Below are 9,151 nucleotides of genomic sequence, written 5' to 3'. Positions count from 1 at the left end.
GGGGGGGAAATCTGAAGAAGACAGTGAGACGTCTCTTTTTTTAATGAACTCGTCTTCTCAGTTTAATCTGCCACAAGAATGTGTCACCCTCACGGCTGTCAGTGCTGTTTGCCTCTACATAGAGATAATCAAGATGTCTTTTCTTTGTAAGAATTCATGGATCCTGTAAGCACTTAAATATAAGGATGTATCAAGTGTTTTATGGTTGTAAACCAAACATCGGCTGAAGGCAGTTTGTCATCGTGTCAGTTCAAAGCTTCAGTCCATTGCGTCATTTTGTCATTTTGCAGACCACATGAAAACCAAAACCACACCAGTCAGTAAAATACCACAGACTGTGCTAGGACACTAGTCAGTGGCCATAATTGAGCTCCAGTTGCAGAAAATCACTGTCATTTCTTAAATGTATGCCTGTAACACAACCTGCAGATAAGAAAAATGAGGGTTCTTTTCAACAACTATCTATTCTGATTCCTTACAAACTAGAAATAAAGAGCAAGCATCACACAAACGATCCAAGAAGAGACACTAATACACAAGAATTTTACTACTCCCTCCTTCGTCCTCCCTCTTGCTCTCTTTTATAGTCGCACCAGCATTCCCTTGTGATTGTTGTGTTTTCTTTCCATCCTCTAAGTAAGAAAACACAAGAGAAAAGGCCTTATTGGATCCATCCCTGTCCCGAGGACTGTGCTGCGAATCCGCAGAGCACCGAGACCCAACGTGTTTATGGTCATGTCTGTGAGCAGTCGACAGGCGCTGGAACACCGCACACAACCACACCTAATTAGAACAAGACTGTTTGACTTACTGCATTACCCTGTTATTACTCAGACTGGGTACTGAAGGACACAAGGATTGGCTTTAATAACTCTGCACACAACTGAGGGAAAGTTTCAAGCAATCAAAGTAAGACGGGTATTTGTAGTTATGGTTGCTGCACTTTGTCTCTCCCTTGTTGTCGCGGCTGCTTTTGGACCACTGGGGGTCTTGATGGACTGGATGGATCCATGCGTGGTGGATAGATTAAAACATGCACACTTTAATCCAGATGGAGTGTATCAATTATTCATAACCCTCCAAAGATTCCATTGGCTCATCAATAATTCACACATCTGATCAGGAACAGATTCTCTATTGGCTGATTTAATTAGCTGACAAGTAAAGAGGCTTTAAAAGGCACTGCTCTTTCTATTAAGGTAATCACTTTATTGATAAACCACCAGGATGGAAAGTAAGCCAAGCGTCTTGGGACCACGACTGATGGATGCTGAGTGGTTTTTTAACATTGGGACTGACTGTCCATTCTGACCCCCACCCCCCACCCCCCTTTCTGGTTTTAACAAGTCTAGTCTTACCACCATCAAGCAATACTGAAGGAAAAGTAAAGCATGACTCAGTGGTTAAGTCTGTCCCATTTGGAAAAAAATAAAAAATCCTGGCTCACAATGGCATGCATAAACCAACTACATGGTGGCCCAACAAAGGTTCACACAGTTTTGGCTATGTAATTCTCAACAGGATATCTAAATTCAACATTTAAAGTAGGTTTAGACAGCTGAATCTCTTTAGCTGAGAGTCCGACAACCCAAACCATATTTGTCATTGGAGCGCAACACATTCCCAACAGATCATTTGCTCAAACTGTCACTGAGTTATACTTCTCCAATCCATCTTTTCTTATCTCCCTTCCTGCCTCAGTTATCCAGAAATGGTTTTCATCCTGTGTTTTCACTCTTGTGTTTTCGCGCCGGCCGCAGAGACTCCTGATCCAGTCCCTCCTAGGCTGAGATGATAGTGAAATCACACAATGATTTTGACAAGTATGTAGAGTTTTGGGAGCAATGCAGGCAGGGTGGAATAGCCAGCATTAACCCTGACTGACTGGGCCCAGTGACAAAGCTTCTGAGAATATGTGCCTGTTTCAGGCTGGAGGGCTTTGATAATGGGACGTTTGGGATCTATAAAAACTGACGGCTGCAGGGGTGTCTGCATGTCTCAATGTGTGAATCATGTTTTCTGCTTCTGAACACAGCTTGAGCTCCACTGTACAGTTTGAATTTGTTGAGAAATGTCTCTGGTTGTCTCTGTCTTTATTGTAGTCATCGCATGGTGTGAGGGAGCTCATGAGCACAGGATCCCTGTTCTGATGCTGCATGGTCTGAATTATTGAAGAATTATATGGAAAACTTTCAGTAACTGTCAAAGATTGGCAGTGTGTCTATGTTTTGAATAACAGTACTTTAGTACTTGCTTCATCTGTTCAACTAAACTGAAGAAATGCAGTTTGTTTTTACAGAATTTGTCATGGCATCCGCCTATTAGATTGAAAATCATAAACACCCCACAGGTGTTTATAATAATTACCTTTTTTAAAATCCGCTCTATTAAATAAATTGCTTTTGGTTTATGTAAACATAAAGACAGCCCTTTGTCTAATAGTAATTGTTGTTGTGACCCTTTCAAGGACAAATCCGGTGATATTCGGACTTTCATTGTCAAACAATCCCACGAAAAGACAATACCCAACAAAGAAATGATCCGACTAACAAGTATTGCCTTTGTCGCTAAATTCTGACACGGCTTATTCCTCTTTGCCATAGATCTCCATTGTTTTTCAAAAATTAGCACATGTAATCCGGGACTGAAAATAAGAGGCTGTCATCCCAAGAAAAACAACAGAATAAGTCGGAGGAGGTCGGGGTCAACAAAACATCAGACTTTAACACAAAGACTGCTGTTGGTTGCCTGTTTCCAACCACAGGTCTTGAAACCATGACCAGGATTGTCCCAGAACCATAACCACATGGTTATTATGGTAACCAGCACAACAAAGTTCTCCTAACCTTAACGAAGTAGCAATTGTAACCCAATCATGATGCTCCCCAAACCCCCCAAAACCATTACCTTTCCCTAAACCTAAGTCATGTTTGTGTGCCAGCCTGACCAAGCCTTAACCAAAGTGTTGTCACTGATTGATTCTTCAACAGTGATTTGTAATGCTTTACACAGCTGCTCTTTTCATAAGATTTGTTCACAACAAGAATATAAATATCACGAGTCTTATCCTTAAAGTGGCGGACTGTCCAGTGTATTTTTAAACAGCAGCTCTTTCTGGAGATATTCACAAAAATAGGCATGGTTGCCCCTTGAGCCCAACTGTCATCTTTTGCATGAACAAAGTGCGTGAAACATGTTAAACCTCAGTGAGGAATGTGCCTCCACTGTTTGTGAGCTTTGTGGTTCTTATCAAGACTGAAGCTCTAAACAGCTGCTGCTACACTTTCTCTCTGTGATGTACTGGGAAACTTGAGCTGCGCTATTGATCGGACTTCCACTACTGGGTTATTAGCTAGCAGCCTGATGTCTCCACGTTCACTTCATGACCCTCTCCTGAAAGACAGTGGGGGGGTGATGAATGGTCTTCCACATAAATCTTCCCTGTAGGATTTCAGGATTCAGACTCTCTGAGGAACTGTGTCCACTTTAAATACTTTCTGTTAATGACCAGTAATTCCTTTAACCCTCGTCCTGACGTGACCATTTATTTCCTTTTCATGATGTATATTTAATCATTACGTAACCGATGTCTGCAAATTTTGCAAAGAATTCACACCAAAGGTTTCTACTAATATACTGTTGAGAAAAGTATGCTTTCTTACTGTCACTCTGAATGTTCAGATTCACTGATGTGCCTTATTTGAGACAAACCAGGCAAACGTGGGTTTATTATTTCATACTTTAATGATTATCTGGCTCGCTGTATTCAACATAATTTTACGAGCCTGTCACTCCAGCCTGGAGACATGGCTGTTAAACTTGGCCTAATCCTGCCTAAGGAAGAGGGGGAAAAAAAGAGAAAGGGCAGAGCAATGAAAAGATAGGCATGGAGCGGGGGGATGCCGAAGAAAAATATCTGAACGGCATTTTGCAAAAGCACCTCTTAAGTTAAGAAAACATAGGAGTTGAGGAGAAACAGCTGTGTGCGCTGAAGCCTGGCATCCTGAGGATGAAAACACAGGCCGTTAATAATAAAAATAATAAGCCTGCTGAGTTCCTAATAAAAGGACCCTGATGAGATAATTCAGTCAAGTGAGGGGCCCTAACTGCATCGCAGGCTGCCTTTGTCACTACACCACTTCAGCTCCACCACCACAGAAGAAGAGAAAAGGGAAGGAGTTGGCAGGGACAGTGGGATGGCTGCTGGCTTCCTTCTCTGGTGCCTCACACCAGCTTCACCACAGAAGAAGAAAGTTGGCAGGACGACCCGGTCTTACCCCACGGTGCCACACGTGGGTATGGACTGTACCATGTTAATGTTGGTTCACCGCCAGCAGCTGGATCCAGAGCCTGGACTGAATACTTCAGCATTTGTGTGTGGGTTTATTTGTGTGTGTGTGGTTTGTGTGCATGTTTGTGTTCCTAGCTTGATGCAGAATGCCAGGGGAACCCCAAACCACCCAGTTTTTCATCCTGCTTTTCCTACCTTATTCTTTTTTTTTGACATTTCTGTCATCTGTCTCCCTCTCTCCTTCTCTCTTTCGGACATCTGGCTTCAGTGAACAGACCTCTGACAGGAATGCTCAGAAAGCTCAGTCATACTGGTCTGAGTGGTGATACGGGGGCTCGTATTATTCCCCCAAATCTCACAGCAAAAACGTCAGTGACTGCTTTGCCAATAAATAGAGGCAGGCAATAAATAATATCTCATTCTCATTCTCTTTTTATGAGTGAAGAGAAGAGTACAAAAAGTCTTAGATCATCAGTAATTGTCATTGAATTTAATGTAAAAGGAAGTCGCTGATGACATTCAGGTACCGTTTGATTTGTCTTTCATGCCCCCATGTGTTATAGCCCTCGCATGTCCCTTGAGGAGTGTTTGCTGTGGCATAAGTGGCACGTAGCCAAGCTTGGCTCCATATTTGCACTGATTTATGGGAACCCAGGGAGCAGGAATAAATGAGAAAGAAGCGTATTAGAACATAAATCATCATCATCACAATAACTATGCCATCATAAAACAGCAGCCAATCCTTTGGTGGAGGCAAAAGGGAAATCCGTGAAGACGACTGAAAAATGAGAACTGTGAGAAAAAGGAGACTGACCTAAGACCAGATATGGCCAGTAAACTAATACTGCCATGATTAGTCATGCTGGCGATGGCCTTTGAAAAGTACCCTGCATCCCCTACACTTATCTCCTTAAGTTTTAAGGTTTTCTTTAATTATTTTTAAAGGTGCAAAGTGAATGATAGTTTAAAACAAAAAATGAGCTACCATTATCATGTATTGTGTTGTAGAGATAGCTACTAAACTTAACACGCTAACCAGTTAGCGGCAGTCTGTCCTGGCTTGTAATACCACTTTGTACCTCAAGAGCCAAGAGTCCAGTAGTATAGCCCACTGTCGTTAAGCTGGGAGATGTGTGCGAGTTTGTGGCATTTCATAGGCGAAGAGCAGCAGTTACTCTGGTGACATGCTGCCCCCTATTTGTTTGGAGCAACCTTTGACAGAAACTGTTTGCTAACAAGTTCACATGTAAGGGGTTGGCTTGTAAAAATGGTGCTGCAGATATAGCTAGAGTCAGATTGCATTGACAAGTGAGTATTGTCTCCCAAGAAGTCTCTCTTTCTCTCCTCGCTTACAAAAATACAGTATGCGGATGTAATATCAGCTCACTCCTCCCCGCACTATAAACTACAACTACCTACTCAAATGTACCAAAACTCTTACAACACTGGGTTAACCAGAACAGCGTGAACTCAAAATGTTGGGACATTAGCATTTATTTTCAGGTTGAATATACAAGGCTGCGAGCAGGATTGAGGATATGATCGACTGAAACAGATATATAGCAGGCACAGTGGGTACAAAAGGTGTGAATTATAAAAAAATCATTAAATAAGGTTACAGAAACAGAAAAGAAAAAGATTATGAGGCATAGGATGTAAATAATGTCAATATTGGGGTCTTCCTTAACTTAAATACATGGAAATACTGAATACATTCAGTGTTGCATGTTAAGGTGAATTTGAGATTCAGACATCATCACTGACCACCTAACCAGCAAGGCTTTGAAGCACATTTTCAAACTATTAAAAACTGGTACTTTAAACTCACTGTGAATATTTACTCGCCCCCTCCCTGATGCAGAGCTGGAACTGATATGGCAACAGTGGAGCTGAATGGCCCTTTCAGGCTCTGTCCTTGGGCTGTGATGGCATTGTTGTTGTGAAGACAGTGCAGGGAGTTGGCCGAGGAGGAAGCGAAAACAACATCCATGCACACACAAACTGTACATTCTGTGTAACCCCACACGTCAACACATACGTGCTGTTCTCGGGTATCTGTTTCACGATGTAGTGGCTGCTGCCCAGCTGGTTTGTAGCTACTCAGAGAGGAGGCGGGGGAGAAGGTGTGAGTTAATTAACACTGTTTACAGTTCCTCAAGGCAAATGCTGCGACTGTGAAAGAAACATCTCGTTGCTTATGCGCGAGGAGACTCTCAGCGCACTTTACAGGTAATTTACGCTGAATTGCGAGAGGTAATTGAATGTTCATTGAGCACCGCCCCCCCTTAGTGCTCTCACATGGCACGTGCAGTTTACATTAATAACAAGGGCAATAGTTGCCTCACATTTTTGTATAATGTATTGTGGAGTGTAAATTAGTGGAGTGAATCAAGCTTATTGTTTCTAATGTGCAACCATTGATGTCACCAGCTGAAACAGAAGCTCTTGTAAGGTTTTATCAGTAGCTGTAGCTAGATAATTAAACGGACATTAGCTCCATGAGTTAAAATACTGTGGTGAAATGGGGTTTTAAATGTGCACCTTATGGCTGCATACATGATATTGTGCTAGACTAAGGCTAAAGTTAGATGCCCCAGGCGCAAAGTCAGCATCCTCATCAGTTGATGGTCCATGTAGAACATATGAAGGAGCAGCATTGTTCTTGTATTTCAGTGTAGTAGTGCGAGTATAAGAAAGACATGAAGAAAAATATAAGATCAGACTGCTATTTTGTTCTAGTATAACTTTGTTTGGCTGCTTAGCTGACATGTTCATATTATCAAACTTTTTTTCACTTTTAATGTTACAGTAGAAAGGGCTTTTAGGACTATGTGTAACACTATCTCGGGTAGCTTTGGCTGGAGTTACTGGAATGTAAACTTTCCCAAATCAGAAAAACGACTGGAGCTGCTAACAATAGCATCCAGGACCAGTTTACACTGAAATTACTACACAGTGGATGTGATGGTCATGATGTAACCTGGTACCCCACAACCTGATGTAGTGAGTTAATGATATGCCAACTCCTGGCCTTGGACTAATGCTCCGTCACTACTGTACGCACTAAGCTAGTTAGTAAGAGTGGACTAAAACACAGCTAATGCATTCCTTCCACACACACCGCTTTGGCATGTGGACAAATCCAAAGCTCATCAGACCTGCTGCCTATTACCGTCAATACATGATTGCTTTCAGTGATTGCTGATTGTTTGAATGGTTAATTTTGCATGATTCATCAAAATCATAGCTGCGTGAAATCTAACAGTCCCTGCCAATGTTTATTGTTTATCAAACTTGTTAACCTGTAGCCTAACTGTTGTTTTCACATGAAGGGGCAGCTATCAGTACACATTAGTGCAACGCATATTTCTCCACAGGCCCAATTCATTATGCTCATGTGGTGTTGTTTCAGGGTATTAAAACATATCCTCAAGCTCTGTGTGTTTTGCCCGATAGGCCGACCACAATGTGTGATGTCAGCGTTTGGAGAGCTTAGACTGGAAACCTGCCTTTCCGTCCTCCCCCTCTTTGCTCCTTCATCCCCTTTTCCCCTTCCTCATATATGGTTCATGTGTTGCTGATTACCCCCAAGTCCAGGTCTGGACCCAGAGCTTCCACCTTCTCCTTTCATATGGTTTGAAGCAGCCTGCTCCCTCGCTGGAAATCCCCCAACCGACTCCCACCTTAAAGCGCCCTGCACCCACATGCGTGTGCACAGGTATGTGATGTTTGTGGTTTGTGCACGCTAGCACATATCCAATCCCAAATGTAAACCCATGCACACTGGTACTGTATATGCAAACATATCCATGAAAATGCACACACACACACGCACACACACACACACACACACACACACACACACACACACACACACACACACATCTTCCCCTGCCTTCTTCCCTGGGGTCCTTTTGATTGACAGTGCCCACTCCTGCAAGGGATTAGGCTGGAAAACGGGGGGTGGAGAGGGTGGAAGGCCCGGGGAGGGGTGAAGGGGTTTGAGGCCGGGGCGAAGGAGAGTGAGAAAGAGAGCCAGGGATTAGGCCCTCTGAGCTTCATTAACCTGAATGTTTACACAAGCTGATCTCTCGCAATGAGACCCTTTTCCTTCCCACAAGTGTCCCCTTCAAGAATCTGCTGCCCCTTCCTCCATCCCCTCAGTCCCAGTGAAGCAGTGGAGCACCGTCCACAGCCAACAAGTCAGGCATACAGCCCAGTCTGATAAGAGCCAGGATTAATGGTCCTGCAGTTGTGAATTAATCGCCAGCATACTCCCATTTAGAGTTTGTCTATGCAAACATATTAATTCAGATGTGGGTTTCATTTTGTTTTTGCACAAGTTTAAGGATTCAAATATTCAGTAATATTAAAATTGAAATTTTAGGTGCAGTCAGTTTTGATTTTGACAGTTTCCATACAGTTTTGCACAGAGTGGTGCGCTTTCTGAAAATGTTATGTTTGTTATACAATGCAGAGAAAAACAAAGTCTGGAAATAATAAGATATAGAGTGGAGGAAGCCAAGCTGTTTGTATTTTAAATGACCCCCAGCAGCCTCTTAACTTTTCCAAGGCCATCACTAGTATATTCAACATTCTTTTTGATGGTAGGTAAAATAAGTGAGAGATCTGCCTCTTAATAATGCTAAATTAGCTGATATTACTAAGTTTTTCAGTCTTTCTGTGTCTTTTTTCTCCCTGTTGAGTGTACATAGAGTGCAGTGTTTAAACCTGAGTCAAATTCCTTGTATGTGCGTGCACACACTTGGCCAATAAAAGCGATTCTAATTCTGATTATGCTTGTTGCATAAAACTAGAGTCAAACAATCTGCATTAAATCCCTGCCATGTTTCTAAAATT

Source organism: Chaetodon auriga, chromosome 2, assembly GCF_051107435.1.
Source record: "Chaetodon auriga isolate fChaAug3 chromosome 2, fChaAug3.hap1, whole genome shotgun sequence".
Taxonomy (NCBI): domain Eukaryota; kingdom Metazoa; phylum Chordata; class Actinopteri; order Chaetodontiformes; family Chaetodontidae; genus Chaetodon; species Chaetodon auriga.
This window is presented reverse-complemented; position numbering follows the sequence as displayed.